The 16571-nt window shown below is 39.8% G+C and overlaps 1 pseudogene; it reads left to right on the top strand.

Annotated features, from left to right (window-relative positions):
* Window positions 1–525: 525 nt before the first annotated feature.
* Window positions 526–16571, top strand: part of LOC142376980 (dynein axonemal heavy chain 8-like) — a 39728-nt pseudogene continuing 23682 nt past the window's right edge.

Genomic DNA, 16571 nt, shown 5'->3' on the forward strand with positions numbered 1-16571 from the left:
TCCAATAATTCAGAAACTCAGAAACGACACAAGAAGAAAAGCTGAACATTGGAAGCTACAAATACGTCGGATGATAAAGTTTCGGTAAGAGCAGAATATCAAACTTGAAAAAGTGAATGAACAAACAACATAAACTGAGACGTAACGGTTGAGCTAACATACCTTATCAGCTAGAAAGAAAAATAATTAGCGTTTATTCATGCTCAAATTGATCAGGAACCTCACCAAAGTAAGTTTAAATAATATAGAAACACAATAAAAACATTTTTTTGTAATTACCTGCTCCTTTGAATTTGAAGGAATTACTTTTAAAAATGTTTGAAACATGGATCAGATGTTGCACATCCAGCGCTTAGGAACTGAGGACACTGTTGATGTCACTGTATGCATTTTATTTACTGAATTACAGGAAAAAGTTGATAAATCAACAACATTAGTGGCTAATAGTGTTTTCTCAGAGGGAATAAAGGGAACCGTTGAGTATTACGGCTTAAGGGGTGATTCTCCCTTCCAGACATCGTTATGATGGACACACCCAATCCAAAAGCAAACAAGTGTGTGTCTCAGGTAAGTTTCAGTTGTTTCTTTTTAGAATTAAAGCAGCCCATTTGATTCAGCTTATTCGTTGAGATACAGCTCTAGTTACGTAGAGCAAATACACTTCTACACTATTTACGACTCTTGTCTTCCTTCAGGCCAAACATAAGCAGGCAAGAGAAGAGAGGAAAAAGCTGCTCACCCCTGCACACAAGTACATGATTGACATCCTGGCTGACCGGCTGTCTTTGGCACCAACAGAGGTGGAGGAATTTGTTTTGGATTCTCCTTCAGTAAGTTCCTCCTCAGTGTGACTCCAAACTGGTACTAATGCTATCAAAAGCAGAAATATCTCACCAACACAAATCAGAAGTCAGGTGATCAGCTGAGGTTTTGTGGGATTGATTCATAACGCGTTATTTTTGTGGCTTTTTCTTCAGTTTGGTGTGATGCTTTCTAAACGTTTCGTTCCAAGGTTATGTTTTGTTTTTGGTTGTTTTATACTTGCATCGTAATATGATGCAATGATTAATAATGTTTTTGTGTTCTTCCTTTTTTCTTGCTGACTAGCTGCTCGCTTTTGATCATTTCTTCGCCTCGGGGGGCAGCAAAACCATTTCGTTTGTGTATCAGGAGTCCGAAGTCCCAGGAATAGGTATGAAGAAATCTGGAAAGTCTTCAATTGGAAAGACTGTCCATGCTTATTTTAATTGAAATTTTTTCCGTTTGACAGCTGTTATGCCGGGTTTTATATACTAGTATTTTTTTTGAAGTAAAATAGGAAAAACGTCCTATTTTCGAAAAACTGAAATACCGATAGATGATACAATTTTAGGGAAAGTCTTCTAATCAAATTTGATTGATTATCTTGCATGATAAAGACCCAGATATTCCACACAACATTATGAACTGGAATGTTTTTTCATCTCTTACAAAACCATTTGGATTTGATTTCAGAATGTGGGCGCGTATATCCTGGACCAAGCAAAGGGGGCAAAGCAATGAGGCTGTTTTTAGCCAATTTAGCAAAAACGTGCCTCACAGGGATCTGCTGCTCCTTCACACGGACCAGAGTGGACATTCCTGTGAACCCAGAAAACATACACGAGGTAAGGTCAAAGGTGGCGTGTCTCAGTAATTGTTAAGTATTTATTCTTGTGTTATGTGTCATATCAAAAGATGTAATCACTTTATAGAAAAGCTTTTGTTTCAGCTTATTCTTTATCACTACTCTATACAAACTTGATGATTAAAGTGTTACCCTTGCTTCTGGAAACTTTATTGAAAAGACAAAAGATAAAAATGGCACAGCTACCACAGCCCTTTTCTCATAATAGAGACTCTCTGCAGCTACGTCTTAGCTTAGCATCTTCCTTAAACCTCCGGGTTCCCTCCCTGAGCAGCTCACCTCATGGCAGTGTGTGTAGCAACGTATTACATCACAATAATAACATTGTTACAGCTGTCACGTCCAGTTATTGTCATACAAAGAGAATCTCTAATAAAAAAGTTAATTCACTAATAAACACTGTTTATACACAAGCCATTTAGGATGGCGAAGTGATCTTTGATAATGCACAATGTTCTTAAAGTTATTCATTTGTTGGTCTTTTTAACCTAAGGATTAAAACCAAACATATTTTACTTTACTAAGGTTATGTTAGGAGTTTAATGCATTATTAGCAGTTAGCTAATGTTATGTGCTCCACAACGTTATTTATTTGATGACTATGTTAAACTAACGCGAGCATTAAAACCTCCACAGACAAACACCCCACCTACAAAAAATGGCTGTTTACTGAGGAGCCTTTGATCTACGGAAACACCGTTTACAGAGTAACGACTCACCGACATGGTGTGCTGTGTTGGCTTCAAACTTGTTTCTCGTCTTGAGCGTGGGAGGGGGCGTCTTATGTAAAAAGATGGCGGACTTTGATGTGGACGGTCTACTTGTTTTTATAAATGCATGCATCTCCTTGTGATTCTTCTTTTTTGTTGCCCTCCTCTTCTCTACCTTTTTCCTGGATAAGATCTGTGAAGCGCTGAGAATATATTAAGTCTAGTTGAGTGTATACATGCAGGATGGATTCGACTCCCAACTGCATTATCTGCGTATATTAGTCTGGCTTTGAGAAGTTTGATTTCATTCCCTTGGACTGACACGTTTACATTCATTTTTAGTCTGCTCTGGTTTTTCCTGTTGCCCAGATGTGAGGTGTGAGCTGCTGTGCGTTTTGGCCGCTGGTTTATAATCTGAACGTTTCTTTTTTCAACCTCTGTGGGGTCAATTCATATGAATTTACAGAGCTGATTGCTTGTTACTTTTTCAAATGAAGTGGTTTATGTTCTTTACGTGATTTACAGAAATCACGCTCTCTATATTTGTGTACTCTGCTATCTCAACCAGATGCATTATCAGGTACCAAAGTTTGGCACAGCTGATGTAATGTCAGTCAGTAGTTCGAAGCAAGAGCACATTTTCATGAGAACCCTAACATCTCAAACCAAATCATGTTTCTCCCTCACAGTTGAAATGTTTTCTGCTTCGAATTTCATTAAGTGAAGGGTTGTCTTTTCTTGATGCCTTGCAGGAAATCTTTTTCTCAATGATTGATGCCAGGGATGGCCTCCTGAAAGGAATAAGGGATTCCTACGATGCACTGCTTCCAGCCCTTACTACAGGACAGAACTGGGGAGCTGTAGACAAGTCTAGACATGGAGCAAAACTTAAAAAGAACTTCTTCTATTCCTTTAAACATTGTTTGAACTCTTTAGATGGTAAGAATGTTTCACATTTATTGCCAACTGAATGTGAATAAGTTATTGGAGGGTGGCTCTTTAGAAAGATTGTAACTTTAAGCTCCATCTCTCGGGCAAATCTTACTCAACTGATTTAAAACCATCTTATGTTGAAGTACACAATAACAAGCAATACTGTAACCAAAAGATGGTTTGTAACCAGTACTGATGATTTTGTACTTTGTCTTATTTATACTTCAGATATCCAGAGGAGCAATGAGAGCGTCGTTCATCTGAAAACAGTCACAGATATTGACTTGTCTAAACTGGCCTGTCTGGATGATATGAAAGCTGCGGCTGCCAACTTTGACATGGTGCAACGGCTGGAAGAAATTCTGATGCAATGGTGCAAACAAATCGAGCAGGTTGGTAGATTTCAGAGTTTATATTTGATCCAACAACCTTAATTTGTGCTGTTAAATGCTAAAAATGAATTTGCGATGACTGTGATAGGCACAAAGCTCATTGGTTAGAGATGGTGACATCAGGCCAAGATGGATTAGATAGTTATGGAAGATTGGGAATATGATAGGATTGCTCAGACAGCAAAGCTTAATGGTGATGTTGGTGATGTATCCATTGTCATCAGGTCCTGATGGAGAGTGATTTGTTGAGGAAAGAGGATGATTCTGCCGGACCACTGAGTGAGTTAGAACACTGGAAACGAATGTCTTTACAGTACAACTCTATCATCGATCACATCAAAAGCCCAGAGTGTAAGGCGGTGGTGATGGTGCTCCATCTCAACCATTCCAAAATAATGAAGGTACTGACACAAGTGTTCAATGTACACAGAGTAATACCAAAGCTATTGAACATTTTCACTTTGTATCAGTTTTAGTGTATGTAGTTAAGGTTTGCTGCATGTAAAGAGAAATTAAAAACAGTCTGTGATACATAAATCATGACAAATGCCTGAAAATTGCAATGTAGAAGATATCGACGTTGGATAGCTTGCAATGATCATGGATTCAGTGTTCACTGCATGTAGGTGATCTTCACAGATGTATGAAAAAAATAGTTTTTGGAAATGATTATTTGTTAACACAGTACAGTATGTAGCCGTTCTGCATTAAGATGATGCTGAGTAGGCACTGTTTCATTTCACTGGAAAGTGTTGGTGTCACATCTGAGCCTAGTCCTGAATTATTTCATGTATTCTGATAAAATCCTATGCTAAGATCATTTGTGAATGACTAGATTTATTAAATCAATCAATGGATTCCTATTAACGCAGTCTTGTACCCGTGCAGGTGTGGCGGGATCTCGACACGAGGATAACATATCGTGTCAATGAGGCAAAAGACAATTTCAAATTCTTGTCAACACTTGAGAAAGTCTTACATCCTCTGTACAACAGTGACCCCGTATGTACATTTAACAGTTTGATTCTAATGAATAGTTTGTGTTTGGTAACACTGAATTAATATGTCCTTATTACATTGTTTTGTACTATCCAGGCGGCCATTATTTAGACAACTTATATACATTTTTTTTAACAAAGAATTAGTAAAAAGTTTGGAAGTTTGGCAAACTTAAGTGTAGAAATAGATGATAATTCATCTTCATTGACCCTCCTAAATCCTGAAATGTGATTTCAGGTTTCCATGACAGAAAATGTGCCGAAGGTCATCAGTGCCATTCACATGATTTACCGTGTTTCACTATATTACAATACAAGCGAAAAGATGTCTGCGCTGCTTGTCAAAGTAAGTGAAGTGTGTTCAGTTTCTGAAATATTTAAGTTGTCACCGGAAAACATAACTTTCATGAGAAGACGCAGTGCAAGGATCCAGCTCCCTTTGTAAAACTGTAGCCACACAACTGACCACTTTTCCAGATCACAAATCAGATGGTCACAGCATGCAGATCCTACATTACTGACGATGGCAGTTGTCTTATATGGGATCAAGATGCTGAAAAACTCATCAGAAAAATGCAGGTGACTGAAGCTGATATTACTAAACATTTGGGTTATTATTACCAAGGCTTAAGATTACACATTTTGACATCAGTAGACTGTAGCTGTCATCATGTTTCTTTTATCTTTGGCAGGTCTGTACATGCTTATATCAGGAGTATCAGACCTGTTTCCAGAAAAAAAAGGTACAAGTAATGGAAGAAACTGGCAAAACATTCCTTGAGGTTTCAGAGATGCAGATTTTTTGCAAGTTTGAGAGCTTCTGCAAGCAACTTGAAAAGGTGTTGTCTTTGTTCATTCTCTTAAATCTCCATCCCACTTCTATCATAAGGCCTTGCAATGTGACGACGAATATTGTCTTTTGTAGATCAAGAAAATAATCACAGTGTTCAAGACATTTGAATCTCTTGAAAAGTCAAACATTGAAGGCATTGAGAAATCAGCCAGACAATTCCACACTGTGTCCATGAATCTGAAAAGGAAGAAGTATGACATGTTGTCCCCGAGGACGACTGAATTTGAAACTGATTTTGTGAAGTTCATGGCTCAAATGAGCCACATTGAGGTAAGTGTAATCTACAGCTTGTACCCAAATGTTGGTTCAAGCTCATTTTTTCAGGAAGCCTCAACCAGATGAAGATCTTTAGTGAAAGTTGGGAACAGGTTCATACGTGCAACATCACAGCAACACTCATTTACTCCAAACAGCCGTTGCATTCACACATGGCCACACTTAAAAGAATTACACGTTTAGGAACAGAAAGAAGGACTAGTAAGATTGTAGAATCTCTGAGGAATGAGGATCTACTGCTTGTATCGACACAGCTTGAAGCTGAAAAAAGAAAATAATATTGACGTTGTATTCTCAGAGTATCCCCACAATCTTGTCCTTTTCCACAGAGTCAGCTCCAGGCATGTATGTGTTCGTACTTCTCAAACATCATCTCATCTCAGCAAGCTCTTTGCCTGCTACAGCGGTCAGTACAATTTGCAGAATTTGGAAGTATGACATGAAGACTCTATTCTAACTGTGGCATTAAAAGGAAAAAATATAAGCAATCTATGAAATTTGTTTTGATAGTTTTCAGAAGCTGAACCTTCCCTGTCTTGCAACTCACATTTCCAACATTTTGGGTGTTATTCTTCAGCACTTTGCTTCAGAGGTGGAGTTTGTGAAAAAGGTATTCAGTTTGCTTGGGCTTAGATACCAAACAATAAACCTTATTAAACGTATTAAGCTGAAAGAAATCTTCAGATGAGTGAAACATTTAGAATTGAAAATGGAAGAAAACTGTTAATGATTTTAGTATGTTTTGTAAACTTCATTTGCAGGTCTTTGACAATCAGAAGGATGACATTCCATTATCCAGAAATATGCCACCAGTGGCTGGCAGGATTGGTTGGGTCAGACACCTCTATAAAAAGATAGAGGAGCCGATATTGTACATGAAAGTGAGACACAGTTTCTATCAGCAAAACAACTTTACAGTTATACTTCACAGTGACATTTTAACGACGATCAAATCTCCCTTCCTTTGCAGGAAAACTCGGACATCCTATGTAGTCCCGTGGGACAAGATGTGGTCAGAATGTACAATGGGACTGCAGCTATGTTGGTCGACTTTGAGCTTCTTCAACACGAAACGTGGATGGAGAAAGTTTCCAAACTAGATCACGGTTGGTTCTCTTGTTCTGATGTCATAATTTGACACTAATGGCAGAAAACAGCCCCTGTCGATTCCATTATTGCACACTGTTAAAACGAGCTTTCTCTGTTCCGTATAACAGTCTTGAACATTACCCTGCTGGTTCGCCACCCAAATACTGGAAAATTAGTCGTCAACTTTGACCCTAAAATAACCGAAGTCATTCGGGAGGCTAAGTGTTTGTTGAAAATGGGGCATAAGGTTCCAACGCAGGCTTCGCTTCTTATCAAGATGGAAAGCAAAATAAATGCCCATCACCTCAGACTAAAGGTAAACCGGGATTTACATTTTTTTTACGGGATTGTTTAACTTAAGAGAATTTGACCTGTATGCCTTTTTATAGACCATTCTGGAAGATTTTGAATCCACTTGTGAGAGCATACCCGCAGACTTCAACAGTTTGATGGCTTCAAAAATAAAAAACGTAAGCTTTTCATACCGTGTGTACGGCAGGTGGTCCGTCTTCTTTAGTGGGAAATTGTTACTTGATGAATGTGAACCCTGCTGTAGGCAGTGGGAAGGGGTTTTGCCGATTTGAGAAATGTCTCGAGCAGACGTGTCCTGAAGAGCTTTTGATTGTAATTCTACATCCTTAAAATGTCCAGGTGGAATCTGCACTTCGACACGGTTCGGTGCTGCTGACCTGGTCTTCCCTCCTCCTGGACAAGTTCTTTCAAAATGTTGAAACTGCTCTGTCTGAGCTCCAAAATCTTGTAAAAAAGGTTTGTTGATGAATAAAAATTCTACTGATACTGAAAAGTATCAACATCAGGTTAAATGTCACATTGTTCAGATATGTTTGGGTTGGTGTGACAGCTCTCTTGGACAAAAGCCACGCTTCTAGATGCCACTTTCTTTTTCAGGTGCAGGATATTTGTAAGATACAAATTGATGATGTCCTCAAAGACATGTCTGAGACTGTTCTGATAGAGCTCCCAGAAGGCCGTGCATCTTTGCTGCAGCAGCTGGTTGACCACAATAAGGCATGACCATCTTATTTTTATTCTCCATATCCATTAAGGGAAGTTAAAGTGTTTTTCATCCATTACGTGAGTTTGAAACAATCATTACTTTGCCAAAGAGCAAAGGCTCGATGTCGTGGTTTGAGTAAACTTTTGAGTTTTCCAATGAACTCTGAATTCTGTTTCATTGAAACGCTCGTAGTGCAACTATTCCTCTTTTGTTTTTCAGAACCGTTGTAAGGAGTGGGCAAAGACACTGGATTACAAATGCAGTTATGTTAAAGGAGCTGTTATGGAGTTGGGTAATGTGTTAAGTGCTATTTATGAACCAAAAGGCACCAAGATTGTGGAGGAACCTGTTCAAGGTGTGTAGCACAAATGTAAATGACTTTTCTTTTCATATAATTAGCATCTCAGCTTTTTTTATACATATATATATAAATTTCAGGGAGGAGTGTGACCTTCTCAAGAGAGAGCAAGAGGCTTTTAGAGGGTCCATTGAAAGATAAACAGATCAAGTTCGAAAAGGTATGATTGGATACCAACTGCAAAACATGTCTTTTCTATAAACTGTTGTGTGCCAACACAGGCATTAATGCCTCAAATAAAAAATCCTCATTTCAGGAGTTTAAGAAGCTTTATGAACTCTTCAGTACAAAGGTATTCGATGCACTTGTCAAAAGCACCAAGTTATCCCTGGAGATCCTTAAAAGGAGAATTTGTGGCACCAAGTGAGTATTTCTGGGTTTAAATAAGAAGAACAGTATCACAAAGAAAGGAAATAACCTCTGAAAGAGTAAAATCAATAAATGTGTATTTTAGCACTTACCAGAGGGCAAAGATTAAGCCGAAGGTGGTCCCACTGATTCAGTCTGAAGCCCAACTGGACAAACCCAATATGGTGAGTTATTTTTTTCTTTCTACTCATGGTTGGATGATTTTCATTCGCTACAATGGTTTATGGTCAGGGGAAATACATTATCTTTAATTCTTTGCCTGTCTTGTCAAGCACTACAATGTTGCTACTATGTCTGATATTTGTCCTCAGGTAATGATTCCCAATGTAGATGAGATCCAACAGGCCATAAATCAACTTATTGACTGTGTGTTGGAGGTTAGCAAGGGTGTTGCTTGGCAGAAGGAGTACAGTCAAGATGACACACAGAACAAAGGTTACTAACTGTCAGCATGCACATACATGACAGCAGACACCTGATAAAACAAGTCCGCAAATGGGGATCTCCCATAAATTGTCATTTGATCAGTTATAATTAGGATTATTTCATTTAAACTTTCATGTATTATATTAGTTTTAATATCATACATTTTTTAAGTTGTTAGATACGAGCATGCAGAAGTCTGTGAAGATGTTTCAAGTGCACTGACTTGTGTGTGTAAACAGGAGCGAGGGGCCTTGGCTGCAATTAGTTATTGTGACGACATTATCACGAGATCATGAGTTTATTCTACTTTTATCTGAGGATAACAAAACTACTTTCCATGGGATAACAAGGTCAATTGCTATAGTTTCCACCAGAAAATGACCGTATAAAGATGCAGCTTATCAGCAGTCAACAAGCAACCTAAATCCCCCAAAAAGCTGTTATCCTGCGTAAAATGTAACTTTTAACAATACAATGGCTGCACAAATACTGCTTTAAAAATGAAATCCCACAACAGACATTGTCAAAATAGCTTACTGTTTTCATCTGACAATCAGGTGTCTGATAAGTAAAACAATCATTTGAACAGGATTGGTTTTGTTCATGAAATTGTCAAGATCAACGTTTGGTTAAAACTGTGTTTAAATTAATTTATTTTCCCTTTTTTTTGTCCTATTTTCATCACAAAAGGCAACAATTTCTTCCAGAGTGTTTTTGAACACAGGGACATTAAAAAAGTTGTGGTCGATCTGAAAACTGCAATCAGCTCCCAGAAGGAACAAGCAAGTGACGTTTTGAAGCATTTCGATCCTTTCAGGGTGATTTGGAATGTGGACAGGAACCTCAAAGTCCAGGTTTGTTTTCCCTAGAAGACATGTTGGCTGTTTTTTCCCCTATAATGATAACGGTTTAATTGTCTTCATTTTTTTTTTTTACAGGAATTTATGGGTAGCAATCCATCCCTGATTCAGATTAAATCTGAAATCCAGTACTACGACTCAGTTGAGCAAGACATTGATGCTATCAAGCCTGAGATTGTTTTTGGGTCTACTGAACTTTCAACAGGTAAGCTGTTTTTTTTTTTTTCTTTTTTACTTCTACGCTGCCTTGAACTTTTCAACCTTTTGCCACATTTCAGGCTTCACACAAAGATTGAAAATGTATTTTTTTTGTGAAGAAAACAACAAGTGGGACACAATCGTGAAGTGGAATGAAACTAATTTCAATGTGTCAAACGTTTTTAACAAATAAAAAACTGCACCGCCTTTAGCTGCAATTACAGCTGCAAGTTGCTTGGGGTATGTCTCTATCAGTTTTGCACATTGAGAGACTGAAATTCTTGCCCATTCTTCCTTGCAAAACAGCTCGAGCTCAGTGAGGTTGGATGGAGAGCGTTTGTGAACAGCAGTCTTCAGCTCTTTCCACAGATTCTCGATTGGATTCAGGTCTGGACTTTGACTTGGCCATTCCAACACCTAGATACGTTTATTTGTGAACCATTCCATTGTAGATTTGGCTTTATGTTTTGGATCATTGTCTTGTTGGAAGATAAATCTCCGTCCCAGTCTCAGGTCTCTTGCAAACTCCAACAGGTTTTCTTCCAGAATGGTCCTGTATTTGGCCCCATCCATCTTCCCATCAATTTTGACCATCCTCCCTGTCCCTGCTGACAAAAAGCCGGCCCAAACCATGATGCTGCCACCACCATGTTTGACAGTGGGGATGGTGTGTTCAGGGTGATGAGCTGTGTTGCTTTTACGCCAAACATATCGTTTTGCATTGTGGCCAAACAGTTGGATTTTGGTTTCATCTGACCAGAGCACCTTCTTCCACATGTTTGGTGTGTCTCCCAGGTGGCTTGTGGCAAACTTTAAACAACACTTTTTATGGATATCTTTGTGAAATGGCTTTCTTCTTACCACTCTTCCATAAAGGCCAGATTTGTGCAGTGTACGTGTGATTGTTGTCCTATGGACAGACTCTCCCACCTCAGCTGTAGATCTCTGCAGTTCATCCAGAGTGATCATGGGCCTCTTGGCTGCATCTCTGATCAGTCTTCTCCTTGTTCCAGATGAAAGTTTGGAGGGACGGCCGGGTCTTGGTAGATTTGCAGTGGTCTGATACTCCTTTCATTTCAGTATGATTGCTTGCACAGTGCTCCTTGGGAAGCTTGGGAAATCTTTTTGTTAGGGATGGCTCGTTTGACACGGACGCTTCGGCGCTCGTTTCATTTTCGTGAAGCAAAGTGGTTCGGCACAATGTTCCGGGGCGTGTATGAAATGGCGCTAATCACGTGATTGATGACGTCCGAAGCGCCGAATGCATTGTTTGGTGGAACCACGGTTCAGAGGTCTCTCATCGTTTGAACACTTGGGCGCGCTATTCTCTATAAAAGGAGAATGAATCCCAAACTGGTTTCCCAACCAGTTCTGTTGCCCTGTCAGAATTGAATTCAATTCATTGCTCTTTTCCATGGCTTCTGGCAAGAAACGTTTTGTGGCTTGGGATCACTTCACCTTGGTTTCTCCTAATAAGGTGATACTATTGTATAGGGGTAGGCGGTATGCACGGTATCATACCTTATGCGGTATTTTTCACCAACGGTAGAGATTTTTTTGCCATACCTTATACCGCAATAGCTCATGAGTCCTGTAGATGGCAGTAATGCAAAGTTTTGAACATCCGCTTGGATATGCCGTGCGACAGTAATCGCAAGACAAGGTAACACGAGTAATTTGTTTTACCACCTGCGGGGTAACCATGCTCCGGAATATGAAACGAGTCAAAGCCGGTGTTCTGTCGATTTCTCCTACTTGTCGAGATTTGCTACTTTGTGGTTTTGCGCATGCGCCGAGCCGATTTTCTAAGTTTCGTTTTCACGCCCATAATGTTTTGCTACCCTGCGTCTCAGCTGGTGTGTAATGGTAACATCCTCAAAATCCTGATTATTTTCTCTTTTGGAAGACATGGAAAGTAATAAAACACTCATCGTATTAACAAGCAGTTTAACATGCACAAATGGGGTGTCTGAAACATGACGCATATTTGAGCATGTTGAATAAGTGGAAGGCGCCTATGAAAGTTCCGTTATCCAAGAGGCAGCGGCTTTTCTCTCACAGAGTTTATTCGAGGAAATGTACCTTTTCTTGTTTTTTAAATATAAATATAACGTATATATTTTTTATATTTCCTGTGTTTTCTGTTTCACTGCACGAAAAGAGGGATTTGTGTCACTGTGGACGGCAGTGAACTTCCGCGAATTTGCCTAATTTTCGGACGCACCTGGGCGCTTGCAGGCAGACAAACTTTAAGTTTGTTGAGCGAGAAAATCGTCGGAAACGAACCCGACTCGCGGCGGGCTCTCACAGCGGGGTGCTAATGGCCCAGCGATTAGCACCCCGCTGTGAGAGTGCCTGAACCTCTCACTGGCCTCGCTGGTATTGGACGAAAAAGGCACGTGATTACATAAAAAAGCTCCTGTAAAGCTGTCCGCCCATTGGCCAATAAGGTTAATATATGCATACTTTATATGGGCATATCATTCAGCAATTATGATTAATAATTGTGATTATGATTACTAATATTCCTGGGATGTTTGTGTACTTCATATATTCACGTCATTCTTATAAGCTGCACTATGACTAGGCTAATGCAGGCATGAATGATGTGAATCTATTGAGAATGAAAAAGAAAACTTTTTTTTCTTTTTAAAGCGCTTTTATTGCCACACCACACAATGTACATAGCTTACATTGTAATAAGAACCATGTTGATAATAAAGAATTGAAAACTATATACACACACTGCTGTAGCCTACGATATACACAATAAGTCTAAACGCCGCCGTTTGGAATCCGCATTCTTCGCATTCCTCCGGTCCCTTGTCAGACGTCCTCATCCTGGATCAGAAGCTGGCTTCTGGGAGCTGTTGGAATAACCAATAAATCAAAACATAGTCTATCCATGCACAGCATATTGACAACTTGTTTATAAAGTAACAAAAGTCATATTGACAGCGTATATGTTCTTACTCTCTTTCACTCTTCTGTGGTGAGACTGTGAGTATTTCGGGTTGGCTTCAAGACGCGCCTGTAGCACAGCACACAGGTCCGTCACGCAGCTAAAAAAAAACAACAAGAGGAATGAATAAAATGACCAGTGCTTAAAAGTATCAGTGCCAGCCGTGGTAAAAGCCAGCGCCGCTCACCCTGGATAGTGTCCCCGTCTGCCTCTCTGAAGTTCGGACTGTTTGACACCGCCTCCTTCAAGCGACTCGTTACATCCATATTGTGAGGTGACAGTAGCCTGTAAAAACAACAGGCCTATGGTTAATAAAAAAAAACCTGCATTAACGTAACATCGGGTCCAACTCAACAATATATTGGGAGAACATTCACTTATTCTTACCCTTGACCTGGATTATAATGCCACGGTGAGTTATGCAGGCGGCGAACTGCTTCCTATAAATTGAAAACACGAAATTCATTTTTTTAAATAAAGCAACTCACACTGGTTTTCACGTGATGGACACAATTAAGTTGAGTTTAGCCTAAAGCCACAGTCAATAACCTACTCTTACCGCAGTTTTCGGATTCTGTATCCGCCTTCTCTCGGAGGTGCACTCTTCAACTTCTCTGGAATGTAACTTCAGTCCGTTCTCGACGGCCATCTTGCCTCCAACCTAGCGAATCTCTGGTCGATTCCCTCCAGCACCCTCTCCACGACCGTATCCACAGTGCTGGCCACCATACGAGACATCCCGGTCATAGCATTCAACAGGACTTTCATTTTATCTGCCTGTAAGCAAGTGAGTAAGTAAATTTAATATACAGCACATTTAAAATCAGCGAGAACTGTCCCAAGTGCTGTACAGTGTCAACAAGACTAAAATTAAACAATCAAATGGTCATGTGCAAGTAGAAAAAAACACACAAACCTGTAGACCCGCAGAGAGTTGCTGGGGAGTTGAAAGCAAGCCGCCAGATCTGCTCCTTAAACTTTTTGTTTACACTGCACGACACAATGTTTCTCATACGTGATTGAACGAGAGCTTATGCGAGCCGTTAAGCTCCACCAATCATATGCGTAGACGTCATTACACGGAATACTCCAGACAACCTCCCGTCCTTTTGCTATTTAATGTTGTCTGACCACAGCTGGCAATTTGCACTGTTTTGACACAAAAATGGACTCTGCAAGGACAAAGAAAAGACCTCGGCGATATTGTGACCATTGTGACACCGAATTAAGCCATACACAATAAAACACTGAGCGCACTACTGCACATTATGTATACAGGCCAGATTTCTATATTTTTATTTCTATTTTATTTAAGAAACCTTTTAGAATATTGCTGTTGCATGCTTATTTTATCTTTATCTTATCTTTATTATTATACATTTGGACATCCAGTGTGGGCAACAAAGAAAATAATTTCATTGTTCAGGGAAACACGTTTCTAACTGCACACATGACAATAAACCTTTGAATCCTTGAATTTTGCCCACAAAAAGCGGTTACAAAAGAGGTGTTTGGGAGAAAAAAACCCAGATATGCATCACCTGTCACCAGCAGACAGCGTGCACCTCTTCTTTTTCAAGACAACACAGCAACAAACTTGGCTGGAGTTGGAGGTGATGGTCAGGAACGTGTAGAAACAGGCCTGCCCACCCCCCACCTCACCTCACCCCACCCCACTTGAAAATGACTGTGGCAGCTCCCGACCTGATCACTGGCATTTACATATTAAAGGCTCTCCTAAGTAGGGCTCTCCTAAGTAGGGGAGGGGAGGGGGGCATGGGGGAGCAGTTGCCAGGTCAATTTGCGACAACTTGGGCCAAGTTTTCACTTTTACCACCGCAAATGCAGGGGCTTAACGTATGCGGACATGTAAGGGGCCACATACATCCACAAATCCCTCTTTTCATGCAGTGTTTTGCACAATACATTTAATTTAATATTGCTGCAAACATCCTGATTGAAAGTGTTTATTTGGTGCTATGGTAACCACTGAGAAACTGTTCTGTTGTAATTTATATACAAAAGTACCATACCGCGATATATACCGTATACCGTCAGTGGCTCAAATTTTACCGGGGTATACATTTTAGGCCATACCGCCCACCCCTACTATTGTACAATATACTATTGTGTGATGTAAGATGTTTGCTAGTTTTTGTTTTTCAAGTGTAAATATAAGCTTTATTATTATTATGGCTATGCATGCTAATATAGTTCTCTTCTTAAAATAAGGGGGCAGCACATTTAAGAATCTAAGTTATGTAGGACAATACATTCATTTTGGACTTGTTTATTTAGCACATATCACAAACAAAACGCTTGCGGCCATTATTACACAGCTGTGTCCCGTGTACCAAACGCCTCTCTGTCTGTGTTCTGACAGAAAGGTGTGTTAATTACGCAAAGTGTTTCTGAATTATTTAAAACAACTAAAGTGTACTATTATTCTTAGCTATGGATGATGTCTTTAACTAGACATCATGTAGATGGTGGGTTGACGCAGTCACTTAACTGATAGCTCAGTGATTAGCTTAGTGGCTTTTGCATCCAAAGGTTATGAGTTTGAATCCAGCATTTTACAAGTTTGCCCTGCGTTTATTTTCTTGATATGCAGAATTTTATTTTTGTAGTGTCAAGGAAGCAAAAGCTTGATTCTGTGTGGGTGGATATGATTGTAATGGATGTGCAACCATTTTCCATTGTGGAAGATAAAGGTTTCAAGGTACGTTAGCCACTTTCAATGTAACACAAGCACTTGTCATATAAAATCACAATTTTCTTTCTTTTACGCTTTTTATTTTGTACATATTAAAGTATAACAAGGACAACGAGGCTGGTTGAAGCAGATGATATTTGCGGTGCACCACCAGATTCCACTGTTCTGTGTGGTTTCAAAGCCCCGAAACTTTGGTTCATTTCCTGGCACAATCAGATGAACTCTGTGGAAGTTTCATGAGGCTTCACCGGCCATTTACCATTACGCCGGTTATGTGTTGCCGTGTCAACTGGGAGAAACGGCGTTCTAGGTTCTTAAACGTCACATTATGCGCCAGAAAATGCTTAACGTCATGCGAGCGCCTTATGTTTACAGTTTGTTTGGCTACTGATCAGGATTATCATGGATGATGTTAAAGTTCTACAAATTTTTACGTTTGTGCAAACGATTCTGGCCTTATTGCATTTGCCACCCCAAACCTGCTCGCACAGTTCAAAATAGAGGAGCATCACTTTTCCGTGGCTCTCCTGCGTCCAGTATCCACTGACTGTCTATATTTCCCTCTTATTGCCTTCAGTTTTGTTGTGATATTTGCTCGCGTTACCTCCTCCTTCACATGAGGAAAGTCCTCGATTCTGAGGATTTTGATTGGCTTGCATGGCATGGATGGAAATATTCGTTTCTCTAAATACCCGGCTATGTGTAACTGTGGCGTGAGTTTGCTGCACTGAAAGTAAAGGGGCCGAA

The sequence above is a fragment of the Odontesthes bonariensis genome, chromosome 3 (genome assembly GCF_027942865.1).
Source record: "Odontesthes bonariensis isolate fOdoBon6 chromosome 3, fOdoBon6.hap1, whole genome shotgun sequence".
In the NCBI taxonomy this organism is placed as follows: Eukaryota; Metazoa; Chordata; class Actinopteri; order Atheriniformes; family Atherinopsidae; genus Odontesthes; species Odontesthes bonariensis.